This window comes from Manis pentadactyla, chromosome 6, assembly GCF_030020395.1.
Source record: "Manis pentadactyla isolate mManPen7 chromosome 6, mManPen7.hap1, whole genome shotgun sequence".
Classification (NCBI taxonomy): Eukaryota; Metazoa; Chordata; class Mammalia; order Pholidota; family Manidae; genus Manis; species Manis pentadactyla.
Window position 1 is genome coordinate 70,706,113 of NC_080024.1, and position 21,639 is coordinate 70,727,751.

The window sequence follows — 21,639 nt, forward strand, 5'->3', positions numbered from 1 at the left end:
TGAGTGTGTGAGTATGTATATGAGTGTGTCATTGTGTTTGTGTGTGTGTGAGTGTGTTTTTGTTCAGGTCTGTGTGTGACATTGTGTGAGTCTATGTGGGAGTGCATTTCTGTCTGAGTGTGTGTGTGTCTGTGAGTAACGGTGAGAGTGTGTTAGGGTGTTTGTGAGAGTGCAGGTGTGTGAGTGGGAGTGAGTGAGTGAATGTGTATATGAGTGGGTGACTGTGTGTGTGTGCATGTTTGTGCCTGACAGTCTGAATATGTGGGTGTTTCTGTGTGTAGGTGTGTGAGTGTGTGTGTGACATTGTGTGAGTGTGTGTGTGAGTGCAAGTGAATCTGTGTGTGTTGGTGTGTGAGTAGGTGAGCGAGAGCTTGTGGCAGTGTGTGAGAGTGTGTGTTTGAGACATTCTGAGCATGTGTGTTGGTGTCTCTGTGTGTGTAGATGTGTGAGTGCAGCAGTGTGTGAGTGTGTGAGTGGGAATGTGTCTGTGAGTGTGTGTGGGTGTGAGTGTGTTTCTTTGTGAAATTCTAGTTGTGTGTGTGGGAGTGATTGTGTGAGTGTGTATATAAGTGTGCGATTGTGTGTGAGTGTGTGTGATTGTGTGTGTGCCTATATGTGTGTGTGTCTATGTGTAGGTGCGTAATTGTGTGTGTGCAAATGTGTGTGATAATGTGGGTGGTTCTGTGTGTAGGTGTGTGAATGTGTGTGTTTGTGAGAGTGTAGTTGTGTGAGTGTTTGTGTGTGTGTGAGTGTGTATACGGGTGTGTGATTGTGTCTGAGTTTTTGTGATTGTGTGTGAGAATGTGAGTGAATGTGTCTGTGTGTATGTGTGTGAGTGTGTGGAACAGTGTCTCAGTCTTCGTGATTTTGTGTGGGTGTGTGAGAGTGTGTGTGAGCGTTTGAGTGTAGGTGTTTCTTTTTGAGGGCCTTTGTGGTTAATATATGTGTGTGTGTGAGTGTGTGTGTGTGTAAGTGTGAGTGGGAGTGAGAGTGGGAGTGTGTGTACGAGTGTGTTATTGTGTGTGATTGTGTTTGTGGGTTTGTTTCTGAGCGTCTTTGTGTGCAGGTGTGTGTGTCTGACGGTTTTAGTGTGGGTGTGAGTGCATGTGACTCTGTGAGAGTGTGTGTGTGTAGTTGTGTGAGTGGGAGTGAGTGTGTGAATGTGTATACGAATGGGTGATTGTGTGTGTGTGATTGTGTGTGAGAATGTGTGTGAGTGAGTCTGTGTGTGTAGGTGTGTGTTTGTGCCGAAATCTGTGTGATTGCGTGTGTTTGTGAGTGTGTGTGACAGTGTGTGTGAGTGTAGGAGTGTCTGAGTGCCTGTGTGATTTCTGTATGTGAGTGTGTGTGTGTTTGATGATGCGTTTGTTAGTGTGTGTGTAGGTGTGTTAGTGGGAGAGAGTGTGTATACGAGTGTGTGGTTGTGTGTGAGTGATTTTGTCTGTGAGTGGGTGTGAGTGTGTCTGTGAGTGCAGGTGAGAGTGTGTGACTATTTGTGAGTGTGTGTGTGATTGCATGTGAGCCTGTGTTTGTGTGTTGTTTTGTTTGTGTGTGTAGGTGTGCGAGTGTGTTTGACAGTGTTTGAGTGAGTGTTAGTGCGTGTGTGTCTGTGTTTGTGTGAGTAGGTGTGTGAGTGTGTGTGACAGTGTGATTGTGTGTGTGAGTGCGTGTGAGTCTGTGTGTCTGTGTGTTTGTGATGTGTGTCTATATGTGTGTAGGTGTGTGACTCTTTATGGCACTGTGTCAATGTGCGTGAGTGCTCATGTGTCTGTGTGTGTGTGAGTTTGTGAGTGTGTAGGTGTGATTGGGAATGAGTGTGTGAGTGTGTATATGAGTGTGTCATTGTGTTTGTGTGTGTGTGAGTGTGTTTTTGTTTAGGTCTGTGTGTGACATTGTGTGAGTCTATGTGGGAGTGCATTTCTGTCTGTGTGTGTGTGTGTCTGTGAGTAACGGTGAGAGTGTGTTAGGGTGTTTGTGAGAGTGCAGGTGTGTGAGTGGGAGTGAGTGAGTGAATGTGTATATGAGTGGGTGACTGTGTGTGTGCATGTGTGTGCCTGACAGTCTGAATATGTGGGTGTTTCTGTGTGTAGGTGTGTGAGTGAGTGTGTGACATTGTGTGAGTGTGTGTGTGACAATGTGTGAGTGTGTGTGAGTGCATATGAATCTGTGTGTGTTGGTGTGTGAAAAGGTGTGCGAGAGCTTGTGGCAGTGTGTGAGTGTGTGTGTTTGTGACATTCTGAGCATGTGTGTTGGTGTCTCTGTGTGTGTAGATGTGTGAGTGCAGCAGTGTGTGAGTGGGAATGTGTCTGTGAGTGTGTGTGGGTGTGAGTGTGTTTTTTTTGAAATTCTAGTTGTGTGTGTGGGAGTGATTGTGTGTGTGTATATAAGTGTGCGTTTGTGTGTGAGTGTGTGTGATTGTGTGTATGTGTGTGTGACTATATGTGTGTGTGTCTATGTGTAGGTGCGTAATTGTGTGTGAGAATGTGGGTGCTTCTGTGTGTAGGTGTGTGAATGTGTGTGTGTGTTTGTGAGAGTGAAGTTGTGTGAGTGTTTGTGTGTGTGTGAGTGTGTATACGGTGTGTGATTGTGTCTGAGTTTTTGTGATTGTGTGTGAGAATGTGAGTGAAGGTGTCTGTGTGTATGTGTGTGAATGTGTGAAACAGTGTCTCAGTCTTCGTGATTTTGTGTGGGTGTGTGAGAGTGTGTGTGAGCGTTTGGGTGTAGGTGTTTCTTTTTGAGGGCCTTTGTGGTTAATATATGTGTGTGTGTGAGTGTGTGTGTGTGTAAGTGTGAGTGGGAGTGAGAGTGGGAGTGTGTGCACGAGTGTGTTGTGTGTGATTGTGTTTGTGGGTGAGTTTCTGAGCGTCTTTGTGTGCAGGTGTGTTTCTGACGGTTTTAGTGTGGGTGTGAGTGCATGTGACTCTGTGAGAGTGTGTGTGTGTAGTTGTGTGAGTGGGAGTGAGTGTGTGAATGTGTATACGATTGGGTGACTGTGTGTGAGTGTGTGTGATTGTGTGTGAGAATGTGTGTGTAGGTGTGTGATTGTGCCGAACTCTGTGTGATTGCGTGTGTTTGTGAGTGTGTGTGACAGTGTGTGTGAGTGTAGGAGTGTCTGAGTGCCTGTGTGATTTCTGTATGTGAGTGTGTGTGTGTTTGATGATGCGTTTTTTTGTGTGTGTGTAGGTGTGTTAGTGGGAGAGTGTGTGTATACGAGTGTGTGATTGTGTGTGAGTGTTTATGTCTGTGAGTGGGTGTGAGTGTGTCTGTGTGTGCAGGTGTGAGTGTGTCAGTATTTGTGAGTGTGTTTGTGATTGCATGTGAGCCTGTGTTTGTATGTTGGTTTGTTTGTGTGTGTAGGTGTGCGAGTGTGTTTGACAGTGTTTAAGGGTGAGTGCGTGTGTGTCTGTAAGTGTTTGTGTGAGTAGGTGAGTGAGTGTGTGTGACCGGGTGATTGTGTGTGTGAATGAGTGTGAGTCTGTGTGTCTGTGTGTTTGTGGGTGTGTCTACATGTGTGTAGGTGTGTGACTGTTTATGGCACTGTGTCAATGCGCGTGAGTGCTCATGTGTCTGTGTGTGTGTGTGTGTGAGTTGGTGAGAGTGTCAGTGTGATTGGTAATGAGTGTGTATGTATATGAGTGTGTCATTGTGTTTGTGTGTGTGTGAGTGTGTTTTTGTTTAGGTCTGTGTGTGACATTGTGTGAGTCTATGTGGGAGTGCATTTCTGTCTGAGTGTGTGTGTGTCTGTGTGTAAGTGTGAGAGTGTGTTAGGGTGTTTGTGAGAGTGCAGGTGTGTGAGTGGGAGTGAGTGAATGTGTATATGTGTGGGTGACTGTGTGTGTGTGCATGTTTGTGCCTGACAGTCTGAATATGTGGGTGTTTCTGTGTGTAGGTGTGTGAGTGTGTGTGTGACATTGTGTGAGTGTGTGTGTGAGTGCAAGTGAATCTGTGTGTGTTGGTGTGTGAGTAGGTGAGCGAGAGCTTGTGGCAGTGTGTGAGAGTGTGTGTTTGAGACATTCTGAGCATGTGTGTTGGTGTCTCTGTGTGTGTAGATGTGTGAGTGCAGCAGTGTGTGAGTGTGTGAGTGGGAATGTGTCTGTGAGTGTGTGTGGGTGTGAGTGTGTTTCTTTGTGAAATTCTAGTTGTGTGAGTGGGAGTGATTGTGTGAGTGTGTATATAAGTGTGCGAATGTGTGTGAGTGTGTGTGATTGTGTGTGTGCCTATATGTGTGTGTGTCTATGTGTAGGTGCGTAATTGTGTGTGTGCAAATGTGTGTGATAATGTGGGTGCTTCTGTGTGTAGGTGTGTGAATGTGTGAGTGTTTGTGAGAGTGTAGTTGTGTGAGTGTTTGTGTGTGTGTGAGTGTGTATACGGGTGTGTGATTGTGTCTGAGTTTTTGTGATTGTGTGTGAGAATGTGAGTGAATGTGTCTGTGTGTATGTGTGTGAGTGTGTGGAACAGTGTCTCAGTCTTCGTGATTTTGTGTGGGTGTGTGAGAGTGTGTTAGAGCGTTTGAGTGTAGGTGTTTCTTTTTGAGGGCCTTTGTGGTTAATATATGTGTGTGTGTGAGTGTGTGTGTGTGTAAGTGTGAGTGGGAGTGAGAGTGGGAGTTTGTGCACGAGTGTGTTGTGTGTGATTGTGTTTTTGGGTGAGTTTCTGAGCGTCTTTGTGTGCAGGTGTGTTTCTGACGGTTTTAGTGTGGGTGTGAGTGCATGTGACTCTGTGAGAGTGTGTGTGTGTAGTTGTGTGAGTGGGAGTGAGTGTGTGAATGTGTATACGATTGGGTGACTGTGTGTGAGTGTGTGTGATTGTGTGTGAGAATGTGTGTGAGTGAGTCTGTGTGTGTAGGTGTGTGTTTGTGCCGAAATCTGTGTGATTGCGTGTGTTTGTGAGTGTGTGTGACAGTGTGTGTGAGTGTAGGAGTGTCTGAGTGCCTGTGTGATTTCTGTATGTGAGTGTGTGTGTGTTTGATGATGCGTTTGTTAGTGTGTGTGTAGGTGTGTTAGCGGGAGAGAGTGTGTATACGACTGTGAGATTGTGTGTGAGTGATTTTGTCTGTGAGTGGGTGTGAGTGTGTCTGTGAGTGCAGGTGAGAGTGTGTGACTATTTGTGAGTGTGTGTGTGATTGCATGTGAGCCTGTGTTTGTGTGTTGTTTTGTTTGTGTGTGTAGGTGTGCGAGTGTGTTTGACAGTGTTTGAGTGAGTGTTAGTGCGTGTGTGTCTGTGTTTGTGTGAGTAGGTGTGTGAGTGTGTGTGACAGTGTGATTGTGTGTGTGAGTGCGTGTGAGTCTGTGTGTCTGTGTGTTTGTGATGTGTGTCTATATGTGTGTAGGTGTGTGACTCTTTATGGCACTGTGTCAATGTGCGTGAGTGCTCATGTGTCTGTGTGTGTGTGAGTTTGTGAGTGTGTAGGTGTGATTGGGAATGAGTGTGTGAGTGTGTATATGAGTGTGTCATTGTGTTTGTGTGTGTGTGAGTGTGTTTTTGTTTAGGTGTGTGTGTGACATTGTGTGAGTCTATGTGGGAGTGCATTTCTGTCTGAGTGTGTGTGTGTCTGTGTGTAAGTGTGAGAGTGTGTTAGGGTGTTTGTGAGAGTGCAGGTGTGTGAGTGGGAGTGAGTGAGTGAATGTGTATATGAGTGGGTGACTGTGTGTGTGCATGTGTGTGCCTGACAGTCTGAATATGTGGGTGTTTCTGTGTGTAGGTGTGTGAGTGAGTGTGTGACATTGTGTGAGTGTGTGTGTGACAATGTGTGAGTGTGTGTGAGTGCATATGAATCTGTGTGTGTTGGTGTGTGAAAAGGTGTGCGAGAGCTTGTGACAGTGTGTGAGTGTGTGTGTTTGTGACATTCTGAGATTGTGTGTTGGTGTCTCTGTGTGTGTAGATGTGTGAGTGCAGCAGTGTGTGAGTGTGAGTGGGAATGTGTCTGTGAGTGTGTGTGGGTGTGAGTGTGTTTTTTTGAAATTCTAGTTGTGTGTGTGGGAGTGATTGTGTGTGTGTATATAAGTGTGTGTTTGTGTGTGAGTGTGTGTGATTGTGTGTATGTGTGTGTGACTATATGTGTGTGTGTCTATGTGTAGGTGCGTAATTGTGTGTGAGAATGTGGGTGCTTCTCTGTGTAGGTGTGTGAATTTGTGAGTGTGTTTGTGAGAGTGAAGTTGTGTGAGTGTTTGTGTGTGTGTGAGTGTGTATACGGTGTGTGATTGTGTCTGAGTTTTTGTGATTGTGTGTGAGAATGTGAGTGAAGGTGTCTGTGTGTATGTGTGTGAATGTGTGAAACAGTGTCTCAGTCTTCGTGATTTTGTGTGGGTGTGTGAGAGTGTGTGTGAGCGTTTGGGTGTAGGTGTTTCTTTTTGAGGGCCTTTGTGGTTAATATATGTGTGTGTGTGAGTGTGTGTGTGTAAGTGTGAGTGGGAGTGAGAGTGGGAGTGTGTGCACGAGTGTGTTGTGTGTGATTGTGTTTGTGGGTGAGTTTCTGAGCGTCTTTGTGTGCAGGTGTGTTTCTGACGGTTTTAGTGTGGGTGTGAGTGCATGTGACTCTGTGAGAGTGTGTGTGTGTAGTTGTGTGAGTGGGAGTGAGTGTGTGAATGTGTATATGATTGGGTGACTGTGTGTGAGTGTGTGTGATTGTGTGTGAGAATGTGTGTGAGTGAGTCTGTGTGTGTAGGTGTGTGATTGTGCCGAACTCTGTGTGATTGCGTGTGTTTGTGAGTGTGTGTGACAGTGTGTGTGAGTGTAGGAGTGTCTGAGTGCCTGTGTGATTTCTGTATGTGAGTGTGTGTGTGTTTGATGATGAGTTTTTTTTTGTGTGTGTAGGTGTGTTAGTGGGAGAGTGTGTGTATACGAGTGTGTGATTGTGTGTGAGTGTTTATGTCTGTGAGTGGGTGTGAGTGTGTCTGTGTGTGCAGGTGTGAGTGTGTCAGTATTTGTGAGTGTGTTTGTGATTGCATGTGAGCCTGTGTTTGTATGTTGGTTTGTTTGTGTGTGTAGGTGTGCGAGTGTGTTTGACAGTGTTTAAGGGTGAGTGCGTGTGTGTCTGTAAGTGTTTGTGTGAGTAGGTGAGTGAGTGTGTGTGACCGGGTGATTGTGTGTGTGAATGAGTGTGAGTCTGTGTGTCTGTGTGTTTGTGGGTGTGTCTACATGTGTGTAGGTGTGTGACTGTTTATGGCACTGTGTCAATGCGCGTGAGTGCTCATGTGTCTGTGTGTGTGTGTGTGAGTTGGTGAGAGTGTCAGTGTGATTGGTAATGAGTGTGTATGTATATGAGAGTGTCATTGTGTTTGTGTGTGTGTGAGTGTGTTTTTGTTTAGGTCTGTGTGTGACATTGTGTGAGTCTATGTGGGAGTGCATTTCTGTCTGAGTGTGTGTGTGTCTGTGAGTAACGGTGAGAGTGTGTTAGGGTGTTTGTGAGAGTGCAGGTGTGTGAGTGGGAGTGAGTGAGTGAATGTGTATATGAGTGGGTGACTGTGTGTGTGTGCATGTTTGTGCCTGACAGTCTGAATATGTGGGTGTTTCTGTGTGTAGGTGTGTGAGTGAGTGTGTGACATTGTGTGGGTGTGTGTGTGACAATGTGTGAGTGTGTGTGAGTGCATATGAATCTGTGTGTGTTGGTGTGTGAAAAGGTGTGCGAGAGCTTGTGACAGTGTGTGAGTGTGTGTGTTTGTGACATTCTGAGATTGTGTGTTGGTGTCTCTGTGTGTGTAGATGTGTGAGTGCAGCAGTGTGTGAGTGTGTGAGTGGGAATGTGTCTGTGAGTGTGTGTGGGTGTGAGTGTGTTTTTTTTGAAATTCTAGTTTTGTGTGTGGGAGTGATTGTGTGTGTGTATATAAGTGTGTGTTTGTGTGAGAGTGTGTGTGATTGTGTGTATGTGTGTGTGACTATATGTGTGTGTGTCTATGTGTAGGTGCGTAATTGTGTGTGAGAATGTGGGTGCTTCTGTGTGTAGGTGTGTGAATGTGTGTGTGTGTTTGTGAGAGTGAAGTTGTGTGAGTGTTTGTGTGTCTGAGTGTGTATACGGTGTGTGATTGTGTCTGAGTTTTTGTGATTGTGTGTGAGAATGTGAGTGAAGGTGTCTGTGTGTATGTGTGTGAATGTGTGAAACAGTGTCTCAGTCTTCGTGATTTTGTGTGGGTGTGTGAGAGTGTGTGTGAGCGTTTGGGTGTAGGTGTTTCTTTTTGAGGGCCTTTGTGGTTAATATATGTGTGTGTGTGAGTGTGTGTGTGTGTAAGTGTGAGTGGGAGTGAGAGTGGGAGTGTGTGCACGAGTGTGTTGTGTGTGATTGTGTTTGTGGGTGAGTTTCTGAGCGTCTTTGTGTGCAGGTGTGTTTCTGACGGTTTTAGTGTGGGTGTGAGTGCATGTGACTCTGTGAGAGTGTGTGTGTGTAGTTGTGTGAGTGGGAGTGAGTGTGTGAATGTGTATACGATTGGGTGACTGTGTGTGAGTGTGTGTGATTGTGTGTGAGAATGTGTGTGAGTGAGTCTGTGTGTGTAGGTGTGTGATTGTGCCGAACTCTGTGTGATTGCGTGTGTTTGTGAGTGTGTGTGACAGTGTGTGTGAGTGTAGGAGTGTCTGAGTGCCTGTGTGATTTCTGTATGTGAGTGTGTGTGTGTTTGATGATGCGTTTTTTTTTGTGTGTGTAGGTGTGTTAGTGGGAGAGTGTGTGTATACGAGTGTGTGATTGTGTGTGAGTGTTTATGTCTGTGAGTGGGTGTGAGTGTGTCTGTGTGTGCAGGTGTGAGTGTGTCAGTATTTGTGAGTGTGTTTGTGATTGCATGTGAGCCTGTGTTTGTATGTTGGTTTGTTTGTGTGTGTAGGTGTGCGAGTGTGTTTGACAGTGTTTAAGGGTGAGTGCGTGTGTGTCTGTAAGTGTTTGTGTGAGTAGGTGAGTGAGTGTGTGTGACCGGGTGATTGTGTGTGTGAATGAGTGTGAGTCTGTGTGTCTGTGTGTTTGTGGGTGTGTCTACATGTGTGTAGGTGTGTGACTGTTTATGGCACTGTGTCAATGCGCGTGAGTGCTCATGTGTCTGTGTGTGTGTGTGTGAGTTGGTGAGAGTGTCAGTGTGATTGGTAATGAGTGTGTGAGTATGTATATGAGTGTGTCATTGTGTTTGTGTGTGTGTGAGTGTGTTTTTGTTCAGGTCTGTGTGTGACATTGTGTGAGTCTATGTGGGAGTGCATTTCTGTCTGAGTGTGTGTGTGTCTGTGAGTAACGGTGAGAGTGTGTTAGGGTGTTTGTGAGAGTGCAGGTGTGTGAGTGGGAGTGAGTGAGTGAATGTGTATATGAGTGGGTGACTGTGTGTGTGTGCATGTTTGTGCCTGACAGTCTGAATATGTGGGTGTTTCTGTGTGTAGGTGTGTGAGTGTGTGTGTGACATTGTGTGAGTGTGTGTGTGAGTGCAAGTGAATCTGTGTGTGTTGGTGTGTGAGTAGGTGAGCGAGAGCTTGTGGCAGTGTGTGAGAGTGTGTGTTTGCGACATTCTGAGCATGTGTGTTGGTGTCTCTGTGTGTGTAGATGTGTGAGTGCAGCAGTGTGTGAGTGTGTGAGTGGGAATGTGTCTGTGAGTGTGTGTGGGTGTGAGTGTGTTTCTTTGTGAAATTCTAGTTGTGTGTGTGGGAGTGATTGTGTGAGTGTGTATATAAGTGTGCGATTGTGTGTGAGTGTGTGTGATTGTGTGTGTGCCTATATGTGTGTGTGTCTATGTGTAGGTGCGTAATTGTGTGTGCAAATGTGTGTGATAATGTGGGTGCTTCTGTGTGTAGGTGTGTGAATGTGTGAGTGTTTGTGAGAGTGTAGTTGTGTGAGTGTTTGTGTGTGTGTGAGTGTGTATACGGGTGTGTGATTGTGTCTGAGTTTTTGTGATTGTGTGTGAGAATGTGAGTGAATGTGTCTGTGTGTATGTGTGTGAGTGTGTGGAACAGTGTCTCAGTCTTCGTGATTTTGTGTGGGTGTGTGAGAGTGTGTGTGAGCGTTTGAGTGTAGGTGTTTCTTTTTGAGGGCCTTTGTGGTTAATATATGTGTGTGTGTGAGTGTGTGTGTGTGTAAGTGTGAGTGTGAGTGAGAGTGGGAGTGTGTGTACGAGTGTGTTATTGTGTGTGATTGTGTTTGTGGGTTTGTTTCTGAGCGTCTTTGTGTGCAGGTGTGTGTGTCTGACGGTTTTAGTGTGGGTGTGAGTGCATGTGACTCTGTGAGAGTGTGTGTGTAGTTGTGTGAGTGGGAGTGAGTGTGTGAATGTGTATACGAATGGGTGATTGTGTGTGTGTGATTGTGTGTGAGAATGTGTGTGAGTGAGTCTGTGTGTGTAGGTGTGTGTTTGTGCCGAAATCTGTGTGATTGCGTGTGTTTGTGAGTGTGTGTGACAGTGTGTGTGAGTGTAGGAGTGTCTGAGTGCCTGTGTGATTTCTGTATGTGAGTGTGTGTGTGTTTGATGATGCGTTTGTTAGTGTGTGTGTAGGTGTGTTAGTGGGAGAGAGTGTGTATACAAGTGTGTGATTGTGTGTGAGTGATTTTGTCTGTGAGTGGGTGTGAGTGTGTCTGTGAGTGCAGGTGAGAGTGTGTGACTATTTGTGAGTGTGTGTGTGATTGCATGTGAGCCTGTGTTTGTGTGTTGTTTTGTTTGTGTGTGTAGGTGTGCGAGTGTGTTTGACAGTGTTTGAGTGAGTGTTAGTGCGTGTGTGTCTGTAAGTGTTTGTGTGAGTAGGTGTGTGAGTGTGTGTGACAGTGTGATTGTGTGTGTGAGTGCGTGTGAGTCTGTGTGTCTGTGTGTTTGTGATGTGTGTCTATATGTGTGTAGGTGTGTGACTCTTTATGGCACTGTGTCAATGTGCGTGAGTGCTCATGTGTCTGTGTGTGTGTGAGTTTGTGAGTGTGTAGGTGTGATTGGGAATGAGTGTGTGAGTGTGTATATGAGTGTGTCATTGTGTTTGTGTGTGTGTGTGAGTGTGTTTTTGTTTAGGTGTGTGTGTGACATTGTGTGAGTCTATGTGGGAGTGCATTTCTGTCTGAGTGTGTGTGTGTCTGTGTGTAAGTGTGAGAGTGTGTTAGGGTGTTTGTGAGAGTGCAGGTGTGTGAGTGGGAGTGAGTGAGTGAATGTGTATATGAGTGGGTGACTGTGTGTGTGCATGTGTGTGCCTGACAGTCTGAATATGTGGGTGTTTCTGTGTGTAGGTGTGTGAGTGAGTGTGTGACATTGTGTGAGTGTGTGTGTGACAATGTGTGAGTGTGTGTGAGTGCATATGAATCTGTGTGTGTTGGTGTGTGAAAAGGTGTGCGAGAGCTTGTGGCAGTGTGTGAGTGTGTGTGTTTGGACATTCTGAGATTGTGTGTTGGTGTCTCTGTGTGTGTAGATGTGTGAGTGCAGCACTGTGTGAGTGTGTGAGTGGGAATGTGTCTGTGAGTGTGTGTGGGTGTGAGTGTGTTTTTTTTGAAATTCTAGTTGTGTGTGTGGGAGTGATTGTGTGTGTGTATATAAGTGTGCGTTTGTGTGTGAGTGTGTGTGATTGTGTGTATGTGTGTGTGACTATATGTGTGTGTGTCTATGTGTAGGTGCGTAATTGTGTGTGAGAATGTGGGTGCTTCTGTGTGTAGGTGTGTGAATGTGTGTGTGTGTTTGTGAGAGTGAAGTTGTGTGAGTGTTTGTGTGTGTGTGAGTGTGTATACGGTGTGTGATTGTGTCTGAGTTTTTGTGATTGTGTGTGAGAATGTGAGTGAAGGTGTCTGTGTGTATGTGTGTGAATGTGTGAAACAGTGTCTCAGTCTTCGTGATTTTGTGTGGGTGTGTGAGAGTGTGTGTGAGAGTTTGGGTGTAGGTGTTTCTTTTTGAGGGCCTTTGTGGTTAATATATGTGTGTGTGTGAGTGTGTGTGTGTGTAAGTGTGAGTGGGAGTGAGAGTGGGAGTGTGTGCACGAGTGTGTTGTGTGTGATTGTGTTTGTGGGTGAGTTTCTGAGCGTCTTTGTGTGCAGGTGTGTTTCTGACGGTTTTAGTGTGGGTGTGAGTGCATGTGACTCTGTGAGAGTGTGTGTGTGTAGTTGTGTGAGTGGGAGTGAGTGTGTGAATGTGTATACGATTGGGTGACTGTGTGTGAGTGTGTGTGATTGTGTGTGAGAATGTGTGTGAGTGAGTCTGTGTGTGTAGGTGTGTGATTGTGCCGAACTCTGTGTGATTGCGTGTGTTTGTGAGTGTGTGTGACAGTGTGTGTGAGTGTAGGAGTGTCTGAGTGCCTGTGTGATTTCTGTATGTGAGTGTGTGTGTGTTTGATGATGCGTTTTTTTTTGTGTGTGTAGGTGTGTTTGTGGGAGAGTGTGTTTATACGAGTGTGTGATTGTGTGTGAGTGTTTATGTCTGTGAGTGGGTGTGAGTGTGTCTGTGTGTGCAGGTGTGAGTGTGTCAGTATTTGTGAGTGTGTTTGTGATTGCATGTGAGCCTGTGTTTGTATGTTGGTTTGTTTGTGTGTGTAGGTGTGCGAGTGTGTTTGACAGTGTTTAAGGGTGAGTGCGTGTGTGTCTGTAAGTGTTTGTGTGAGTAGGTGAGTGAGTGTGTGTGACCGGGTGATTGTGTGTGTGAATGAGTGTGAGTCTGTGTGTCTGTGTGTTTGTGGGTGTGTCTACATGTGTGTAGGTGTGTGACTGTTTATGGCACTGTGTCAATGCGCGTGAGTGCTCATGTGTCTGTGTGTGTGTGTGTGAGTTGGTGAGAGTGTCAGTGTGATTGGTAATGAGTGTGTGAGTATGTATATGAGTGTGTCATTGTGTTTGTGTGTGTGTGAGTGTGTTTTTGTTCAGGTCTGTGTGTGACATTGTGTGAGTCTATGTGGGAGTGCATTTCTGTCTGAGTGTGTGAGTGTCTGTGAGTAACGGTGAGAGTGTGTTAGGGTGTTTGTGAGAGTGCAGGTGTGTGAGTGGGAGTGAGTGAGTGAATGTGTATATGAGTGGGTGACTGTGTGTGTGTGCATGTTTGTGCCTGACAGTCTGAATATGTGGGTGTTTCTGTGTGTAGGTGTGTGAGTGTGTGTGTGACATTGTGTGAGTGTGTGTGTGAGTGCAAGTGAATCTGTGTGTGTTGGTGTGTGAGTAGGTGAGCGAGAGCTTGTGGCAGTGTGTGAGAGTGTGTGTTTGAGACATTCTGAGCATGTGTGTTGTGTCTCTGTGTGTGTAGATGTGTGAGTGCAGCAGTGTGTGAGTGTGTGAGTGGGAATGTGTCTGTGAGTGTGTGTGGGTGTGAGTGTGTTTCTTTGTGAAATTCTAGTTGTGTGTGTGGGAGTGATTGTGTGAGTGTGTATATAAGTGTGCGATTGTGTGTGAGTGTGTGTGATTGTGTGTGTGCCTATATGTGTGTGTGTCTATGTGTAGGTGCGTAATTGTGTGTGTGCAAATGTGTGTGATAATGTGGGTGCTTCTGTGTGTAGGTGTGTGAATGTGTGAGTGTTTGTGAGAGTGTAGTTGTGTGAGTGTTTGTGTGTGTGTGAGTGTGTATACGGGTGTGTGATTGTGTCTGAGTTTTTGTGATTGTGTGTGAGAATGTGAGTGAATGTGTCTGTGTGTATGTGTGTGAGTGTGTGGAACAGTGTCTCAGTCTTCGTGATTTTGTGTGGGTGTGTGAGAGTGTGTGTGAGCGTTTGAGTGTAGGTGTTTCTTTTTGAGGGCCTTTGTGGTTAATATATGTGTGTGTGTGAGTGTGTGTGTGTGTAAGTGTGAGTGGGAGTGAGAGTGGGAGTGTGTGTACGAGTGTGTTATTGTGTGTGATTGTGTTTGTGGGTTTGTTTCTGAGCGTCTTTGTGTGCAGGTGTGTGTGTCTGACGGTTTTAGTGTGGGTGTGAGTGCATGTGACTCTGTGAGAGTGTGTGTGTGTAGTTGTGTGAGTGGGAGTGAGTGTGTGAATGTGTATACGAATGGGTGATTGTGTGTGTGTGATTGTGTGTGAGAATGTGTGTGAGTGAGTCTGTGTGTGTAGGTGTGTGTTTGTGCCGAAATCTGTGTGATTGCGTGTGTTTGTGAGTGTGTGTGACAGTGTGTGTGAGTGTAGGAGTGTCTGAGTGCCTGTGTGATTTCTGTATGTGAGTGTGTGTGTGTTTGATGATGCGTTTGTTAGTGTGTGTGTAGGTGTGTTAGTGGGAGAGAGTGTGTATACGAGTGTGTGGTTGTGTGTGAGTGATTTTGTCTGTGAGTGGGTGTGAGTGTGTCTGTGAGTGCAGGTGAGAGTGTGTGACTATTTGTGAGTGTGTGTGTGATTGCATGTGAGCCTGTGTTTGTGTGTTGTTTTGTTTGTGTGTGTAGGTGTGCGAGTGTGTTTGACAGTGTTTGAGTGAGTGTTAGTGCGTGTGTGTCTGTAAGTGTTTGTGTGAGTAGGTGTGTGAGTGTGTGTGACAGTGTGATTGTGTGTGTGAGTGCGTGTGAGTCTGTGTGTCTGTGTGTTTGTGATGTGTGTCTATATGTGTGTAGGTGTGTGACTCTTTATGGCACTGTGTCAATGTGCGTGAGTGCTCATGTGTCTGTGTGTGTGTGAGTTTGTGAGTGTGTAGGTGTGATTGGGAATGAGTGTGTGAGTGTGTATATGAGTGTGTCATTGTGTTTGTGTGTGTGTGAGTGTGTTTTTGTTTAGGTGTGTGTGTGACATTGTGTGAGTCTATGTGGGAGTGCATTTCTGTCTGAGTGTGTGTGTGTCTGTGTGTAAGTGTGAGAGTGTGTTAGGGTGTTTGTGAGAGTGCAGGTGTGTGAGTGGGAGTGAGTGAGTGAATGTGTATATGAGTGGGTGACTGTGTGTGTGCATGTGTGTGCCTGACAGTCTGAATATGTGGGTGTTTCTGTGTGTAGGTGTGTGAGTGAGTGTGTGACATTGTGTGAGTGTGTGTGTGACAATGTGTGAGTGTGTGTGAGTGCATATGAATCTGTGTGTGTTGGTGTGTGAAAAGGTGTGCGAGAGCTTGTGGCAGTGTGTGAGTGTGTGTGTTTGTGACATTCTGAGCATGTGTGTTGGTGTCTCTGTGTGTGTAGATGTGTGAGTGCAGCAGTGTGTGAGTGGGAATGTGTCTGTGAGTGTGTGTGGGTGTGAGTGTGTTTTTTTTGAAATTCTAGTTGTGTGTGTGGGAGTGATTGTGTGTGTGTATATAAGTGTGCGTTTGTGTGTGAGTGTGTGTGATTGTGTGTATGTGTGTGTGACTATATGTGTGTGTGTCTATGTGTAGGTGCGTAATTGTGTGTGAGAATGTGGGTGCTTCTGTGTGTAGGTGTGTGAATGTGTGTGTGTGTTTGTGAGAGTGAAGTTGTGTGAGTGTTTGTGTGTGTGTGAGTGTGTATACGGTGTGTGATTGTGTCTGAGTTTTTGTGATTGTGTGTGAGAATGTGAGTGAAGGTGTCTGTGTGTATGTGTGTGAATGTGTGAAACAGTGTCTCAGTCTTCGTGATTTTGTGTGGGTGTGTGAGAGTGTGTGTGAGCGTTTGGGTGTAGGTGTTTCTTTTTGAGGGCCTTTGTGGTTAATATATGTGTGTGTGTGAGTGTGTGTGTGTGTAAGTGTGAGTGGGAGTGAGAGTGGGAGTGTGTGCACGAGTGTGTTGTGTGTGATTGTGTTTGTGGGTGAGTTTCTGAGCGTCTTTGTGTGCAGGTGTGTTTCTGACGGTTTTAGTGTGGGTGTGAGTGCATGTGACTCTGTGAGAGTGTGTGTGTGTAGTTGTGTGAGTGGGAGTGAGTGTGTGAATGTGTATACGATTGGGTGACTGTGTGTGAGTGTGTGTGATTGTGTGTGAGAATGTGTGTGTAGGTGTGTGATTGTGCCGAACTCTGTGTGATTGCGTGTGTTTGTGAGTGTGTGTGACAGTGTGTGTGAGTGTAGGAGTGTCTGAGTGCCTGTGTGATTTCTGTATGTGAGTGTGTGTGTGTTTGATGATGCGTTTTTTTTTGTGTGTGTAGGTGTGTTAGTGGGAGAGTGTGTGTATACGAGTGTGTGATTGTGTGTGAGTGTTTATGTCTGTGAGTGGGTGTGAGTGTGTCTGTGTGTGCAGGTGTGAGTGTGTCAGTATTTGTGAGTGTGTTTGTGATTGCATGTGAGCCTGTGTTTGTATGTTGGTTTGTTTGTGTGTGTAGGTGTGCGAGTGTGTTTGACAGTGTTTAAGGGTGAGTGCGTGTGTGTCTGTAAGTGTTTGTGTGAGTAGGTGAGTGAGTGTGTGTGACCGGGTGATTGTGTGTGTGAATGAGTGTGAGTCTGTGTGTCTGTGTGTTTGTGGGTGTGTCTACATGTGTGTAGGTGTGTGACTGTTTATGGCACTGTGTCAATGCGCGTGAGTGCTCATGTGTCTGTGTGTGTGTGTGTGTGAGTTGGTGAGAGTGTCAGTGTGATTGGTAATGAGTGTGTATGTATATGAGTGTGTCATTGTGTTTGTGTGTGTGTGAGTGTGTTTTTGTTTAGGTCTGTGTGTGACATTGTGTGAGTCTATGTGGGAGTGCATTTCTGTCTGAGTGTGTGTGTGTCTGTGTGTAAGTGTGAGAGTGTGTTAGGGTGTTTGTGAGAGTGCAGGTGTGTGAGTGGGAGTGAGTGAATGTGTATATGTGTGGGTGACTGTGTGTGTGTGCATGTTTGTGCCTGACAGTCTGAATATGTGGGTGTTTCTGTGTGTAGGTGTGTGAGTGTGTGTGTGACATTGTGTGAGTGTGTGTGTGAGTGCAAGTGAATCTGTGTGTGTTGGTGTGTGAGTAGGTGAGCGAGAGCTTGTGGCAGTGTGTGAGAGTGTGTGTTTGAGACATTCTGAGCATGTGTGTTGGTGTCTCTGTGTGTGTAGATGTGTGAGTGCAGCAGTGTGTGAGTGTGTGAGTGGGAATGTGTCTGTGAGTGTGTGTGGGTGTGAGTGTGTTTCTTTGTGAAATTCTAGTTGTGTGAGTGGGAGTGATTGTGTGAGTGTGTATATAAGTGTGCGAATGTGTGTGAGTGTGTGTGATTGTGTGTGTGCCTATATGTGTGTGTGTCTATGTGTAGGTGCGTAATTGTGTGTGTGCAAATGTGTGTGATAATGTGGGTGCTTCTGTGTGTAGGTGTGTGAATGTGTGAGTGTTTGTGAGAGTGTAGTTGTGTGAGTGTTTGTGTGTGTGAGTGTGTATACGGGTGTGTGATTGTGTCTGAGTTTTTGTGATTGTGTGTGAGAATGTGAGTGAATGTGTCTGTGTGTATGTGTGTGAGTGTGTGGAACAGTGTCTCAGTCTTCGTGATTTTGTGTGGGTGTGTGAGAGTGTGTTAGAGCGTTTGAGTGTAGGTGTTTCTTTTTGAGGGCCTTTGTGGTTAATATATGTGTGTGTGTGAGTGTGTAAGTGTAAGTGTGAGTGGGAGTGAGAGTGGGAGTGTGTGTACGAGTGTGTTATTGTGTGTGATTGTGTTTGTGGGTTTGTTTCTGAGCGTCTTTGTGTGCAGGTGTGTGTGTCTGACGGTTTTAGTGTGGGTGTGAGTGCATGTGACTCTGTGAGAGTGTGTGTGTGTAGTTGTGTGAGTGGGAGTGAGTGTGTGAATGTGTATACGAATGGGTGATTGTGTGTGTGTGATTGTGTGTGAGAATGTGTGTGAGTGAGTCTGTGTGTGTAGGTGTGTGTTTGTGCCGAAATCTGTGTGATTGCGTGTGTTTGTGAGTGTGTGTGACAGTGTGTGTGAGTGTAGGAGTGTCTGAGTGCCTGTGTGATTTCTGTATGTGAGTGTGTGTGTGTTTGATGATGCGTTTGTTAGTGTGTGTGTAGGTGTGTTAGTGGGAGAGAGTGTGTATACGAGTTTGTGATTGTGTGTGAGTGATTTTGTCTGTGAGTGGGTGTGAGTGTGTCTGTGAGTGCAGGTGAGAGTGTGTGACTATTTGTGAGTGTGTGTGTGATTACATGTGAGCCTGTGTTTGTGTGTTGTTTTGTTTGTGTGTGTAGGTGTGCGAGTGTGTTTGACAGTGTTTGAGTGAGTGTTAGTGCGTGTGTGTCTGTGTTTGTGTGAGTAGGTGTGTGAGTGTGTGTGACAGTGTGATTGTGTGTGTGAGTGCGTGTGAGTCTGTGTGTCTGTGTGTTTGTGATGTGTGTCTATATGTGTGTAGGTGTGTGACTCTTTATGGCACTGTGTCAATGTGCGTGAGTGCTCATGTGTCTGTGTGTGTGTGAGTTTGTGAGTGTGTAGGTGTGATTGGGAATGAGTGTGTGAGTGTGTATATGAGTGTGTCATTGTGTTTGTGTGTGTATGTGAGTGTGTTTTTGTTTAGGTGTGTGTGTGACATTGTGTGAGTCTATGTGGGAGTGCATTTCTGTCTGAGTGTGTGTGTGTCTGTGTGTAAGTGTGAGAGTGTGTTAGGGTGTTTGTGAGAGTGCAGGTGTGTGAGTGGGAGTGAGTGAGTGAATGTGTATATGAGTGGGTGACTGTGTGTGTGCATGTGTGTGCCTGACAGTCTGAATATGTGGGTGTTTCTGTGTGTAGGTGTGTGAGTGAGTGTGTGACATTGTGTGAGTGTGTGTGACAATGTGTGAGTGTGTGTGAGTGCATATGAATCTGTGTGTGTTGGTGTGTGAAAAGGTGTGCGAGAGCTTGTGACAGTGTGTGAGTGTGTGTGTTTGTGACATTCTGAGATTGTGTGTTGGTGTCTCTGAGTGTGTAGATGTGTGAGTGCAGCAGTGTGTGAGTGTGAGTGGGAATGTGTCTGTGAGTGTGTGTGGGTGTGAGTGTGTTTTTTTGAAATTCTAGTTGTGTGTGTGGGAGTGATTGTGTGTGTGTATATAAGTGTGTGTTTGTGTGTGAGTGTGTGTGATTGTGTGTATGTGTGTGTGACTATATGTGTGTGTGTCTATGTGTAGGTGCGTAATTGTGTGTGAGAATGTGGGTGCTTCTGTGTGTAGGTGTGTGAATGTGTGAGTGTGTTTGTGAGAGTGAAGTTGTGTGAGTGTTTGTGTGTGTGTGAGTGTGTATACGGTGTGTGATTGTGTCTGAGTTTTTGTGATTGTGTGTGAGAATGTGAGTGAAGGTGTCTGTGTGTATGTGTGTGAATGTGTGAAACAGTGTCTCAGTCTTCGTGATTTTGTGTGGGTGTGTGAGAGTGTGTGTGAGCGTTTGGGTGTAGGTGTTTCTTTTTGAGGGCCTTTGTGGTTAATATATGTGTGTGTGTGAGTGTGTGTGTGTAAGTGTGAGTGGGAGTGAGAGTGGGAGTGTGTGCACGAGTGTGTTGTGTGTGATTGTGTTTGTGGGTGAGTTTCTGAGCGTCTTTGTGTGCAGGTGTGTTTCTGACGGTTTTAGTGTGGGTGTGAGTGCATGTGACTCTGTGAGAGTGTGTGTGTGTAGTTGTGTGAGTGGGAGTGAGTGTGTGAATGTGTATATGATTGGGTGACTGTGTGTGAGTGTGTGTGATTGTGTGTGAGAATGTGTGTGAGTGATTCTGTGTGTGTAGGTGTGTGATTGTGCCGAACTCTGTGTGATTGCGTGTGTTTGTGAGTGTGTGTGACAGTGTGTGTGAGTGTAGGAGTGTCTGAGTGCCTGTGTGATTTCTGTATGTGAGTGTGTGTGTGTTTGATGATGCGTTTTTTTTTGTGTGTGTAGGTGTGTTTGTGGGAGAGTGTGTTTATACGAGTGTGTGATTGTGTGTGAGTGTTTATGTCTGTGAGTGGGTGTGAGTGTGTCTGTGTGTGCAGGTGTGAGTGTGTCAGTATTTGTGAGTGTGTTTGTGATTGCATGTGAGCCTGTGTTTGTATGTTGGTTTGTTTGTGTGTGTAGGTGTGCGAGTGTGTTTGACAGTGTTTAAGGGTGAGTGCGTGTGTGTCTGTAAGTGTTTGTGTGAGTAGGTGAGTGAGTGTGTGTGACCGGGTGATTGTGTGTGTGAATGAGTGTGAGTCTGTGTGTCTGTGTGTTTGTGGGTGTGTCTACATGTGTGTAGGTGTGTGACAGTTTATGGCACTGTGTCAATGCGCGTGAGTGCTCATGTGTCTGTGTGTGTGTGTGTGAGTTGGTGAGAGTGTCAGTGTGATTGGTAATGAGTGTGTGAGTATGTATATGAGTGTGTCATTGTGTTTGTGTGTGTGTGAGTGTGTTTTTGTTCAGGTCTGTGTGTGACATTGTGTGAGTCTATGTGGGAGTGCATTTCTGTCTGAGTGTGTGTGTGTCTGTGAGTAACGGTGAGAGTGTGTTAGGGTGTTTGTGAGAGTGCAGGTGTGTGAGTGGGAGTGAGTGAGTGAATGTGTATATGAGTGGGTGACTGTGTGTGTGTGCATGTTTGTGCCTGACAGTCTGAATATGTGGGTGTTTCTGTGTGTAGGTGTGTGAGTGTGTGTGTGACATTGTGTGAGTGTGTGTGTGAGTGCAAGTGAATCTGTGTGTGTTGGTGTGTGAGTAGGTGAGCGAGAGCTTGTGGCAGTGTGTGAGAGTGTGTGTTTGAGACATTCTGAGCATGTGTGTTGGTGTCTCTGTGTGTGTAGATGTGTGAGTGCAGCAGTGTGTGAGTGTGTGAGTGGGAATGTGTCTGTGAGTGTGTGTGGGTGTGAGTGTGTTTCTTTGTGAAATTCTAGTTGTGTGTGTGGGAGTGATTGTGTGAGTGTGTATATAAGTGTGCGATTGTGTGTGAGTGTGTGTGATTGTGTGTGTGCCTATATGTGTGTGTGTCTATGTGTAGGTGCGTAATTGTGTGTGCAAATGTGTGTGATAATGTGGGTGCTTCTGTGTGTAGGTGTGTGAATGTGTGAGTGTTTGTGAGAGTGTAGTTGTGTGAGTGTTTGTGTGTGTGTGAGTGTGTATACGGGTGTGTGATTGTGTCTGAGTTTTTGTGATTGTGTGTGAGAATGTGAGTGAATGTGTCTGTGTGTATGTGTGTGAGTGTGTGGAACAGTGTCTCAGTCTTCGTGATTTTGTGTGGGTGTGTGAGAGTGTGTGTGAGCGTTTGAGTGTAGGTGTTTCTTTTTGAGGGCCTTTGTGGTTAATATATGTGTGTGTGTGAGTGTGTGTGTGTGTAAGTGTGAGTGGGAGTGAGAGTGGGAGTGTGTGTACGAGTGTGTTATTGTGTGTGATTGTGTTTGTGGGTTTGTTTCTGAGCGTCTTTGTGTGCAGGTGTGTGTGTCTGACGGTTTTAGTGTGGGTGTGAGTGCATGTGACTCTGTGAGAGTGTGTGTGTAGTTGTGTGAGTGGGAGTGAGTGTGTGAATGTGTATACGAATGGGTGATTGTGTGTGTGTGATTGTGTGTGAGAATGTGTGTGAGTGAGTCTGTGTGTGTAGGTGTGTGTTTGTGCCGAAATCTGTGTGATTGCGTGTGTTTGTGAGTGTGTGTGACAGTGTGTGTGAGTGTAGGAGTGTCTGAGTGCCTGTGTGATTTCTGTATGTGAGTGTGTGTGTGTTTGATGATGCGTTTGTTAGTGTGTGTGTAGGTGTGTTAGTGGGAGAGAGTGTGTATACGAGTGTGTGATTGTGTGTGAGTGATTTTGTCTGTGAGTGGGTGTGAGTGTGTCTGTGAGTGCAGGTGAGAGTGTGTGACTATTTGTGAGTGTGTGTGTGATTGCATGTGAGCCTGTGTTTGTGTGTTGTTTTGTTTGTGTGTGTAGGTGTGCGAGTGTGTTTGACAGTGTTTGAGTGAGTGTTAGTGCGTGTGTGTCTGTAAGTGTTTGTGTGAGTAGGTGTGTGAGTGTGTGTGACAGTGTGATTGTGTGTGTGAGTGCGTGTGAGTCTGTGTGTCT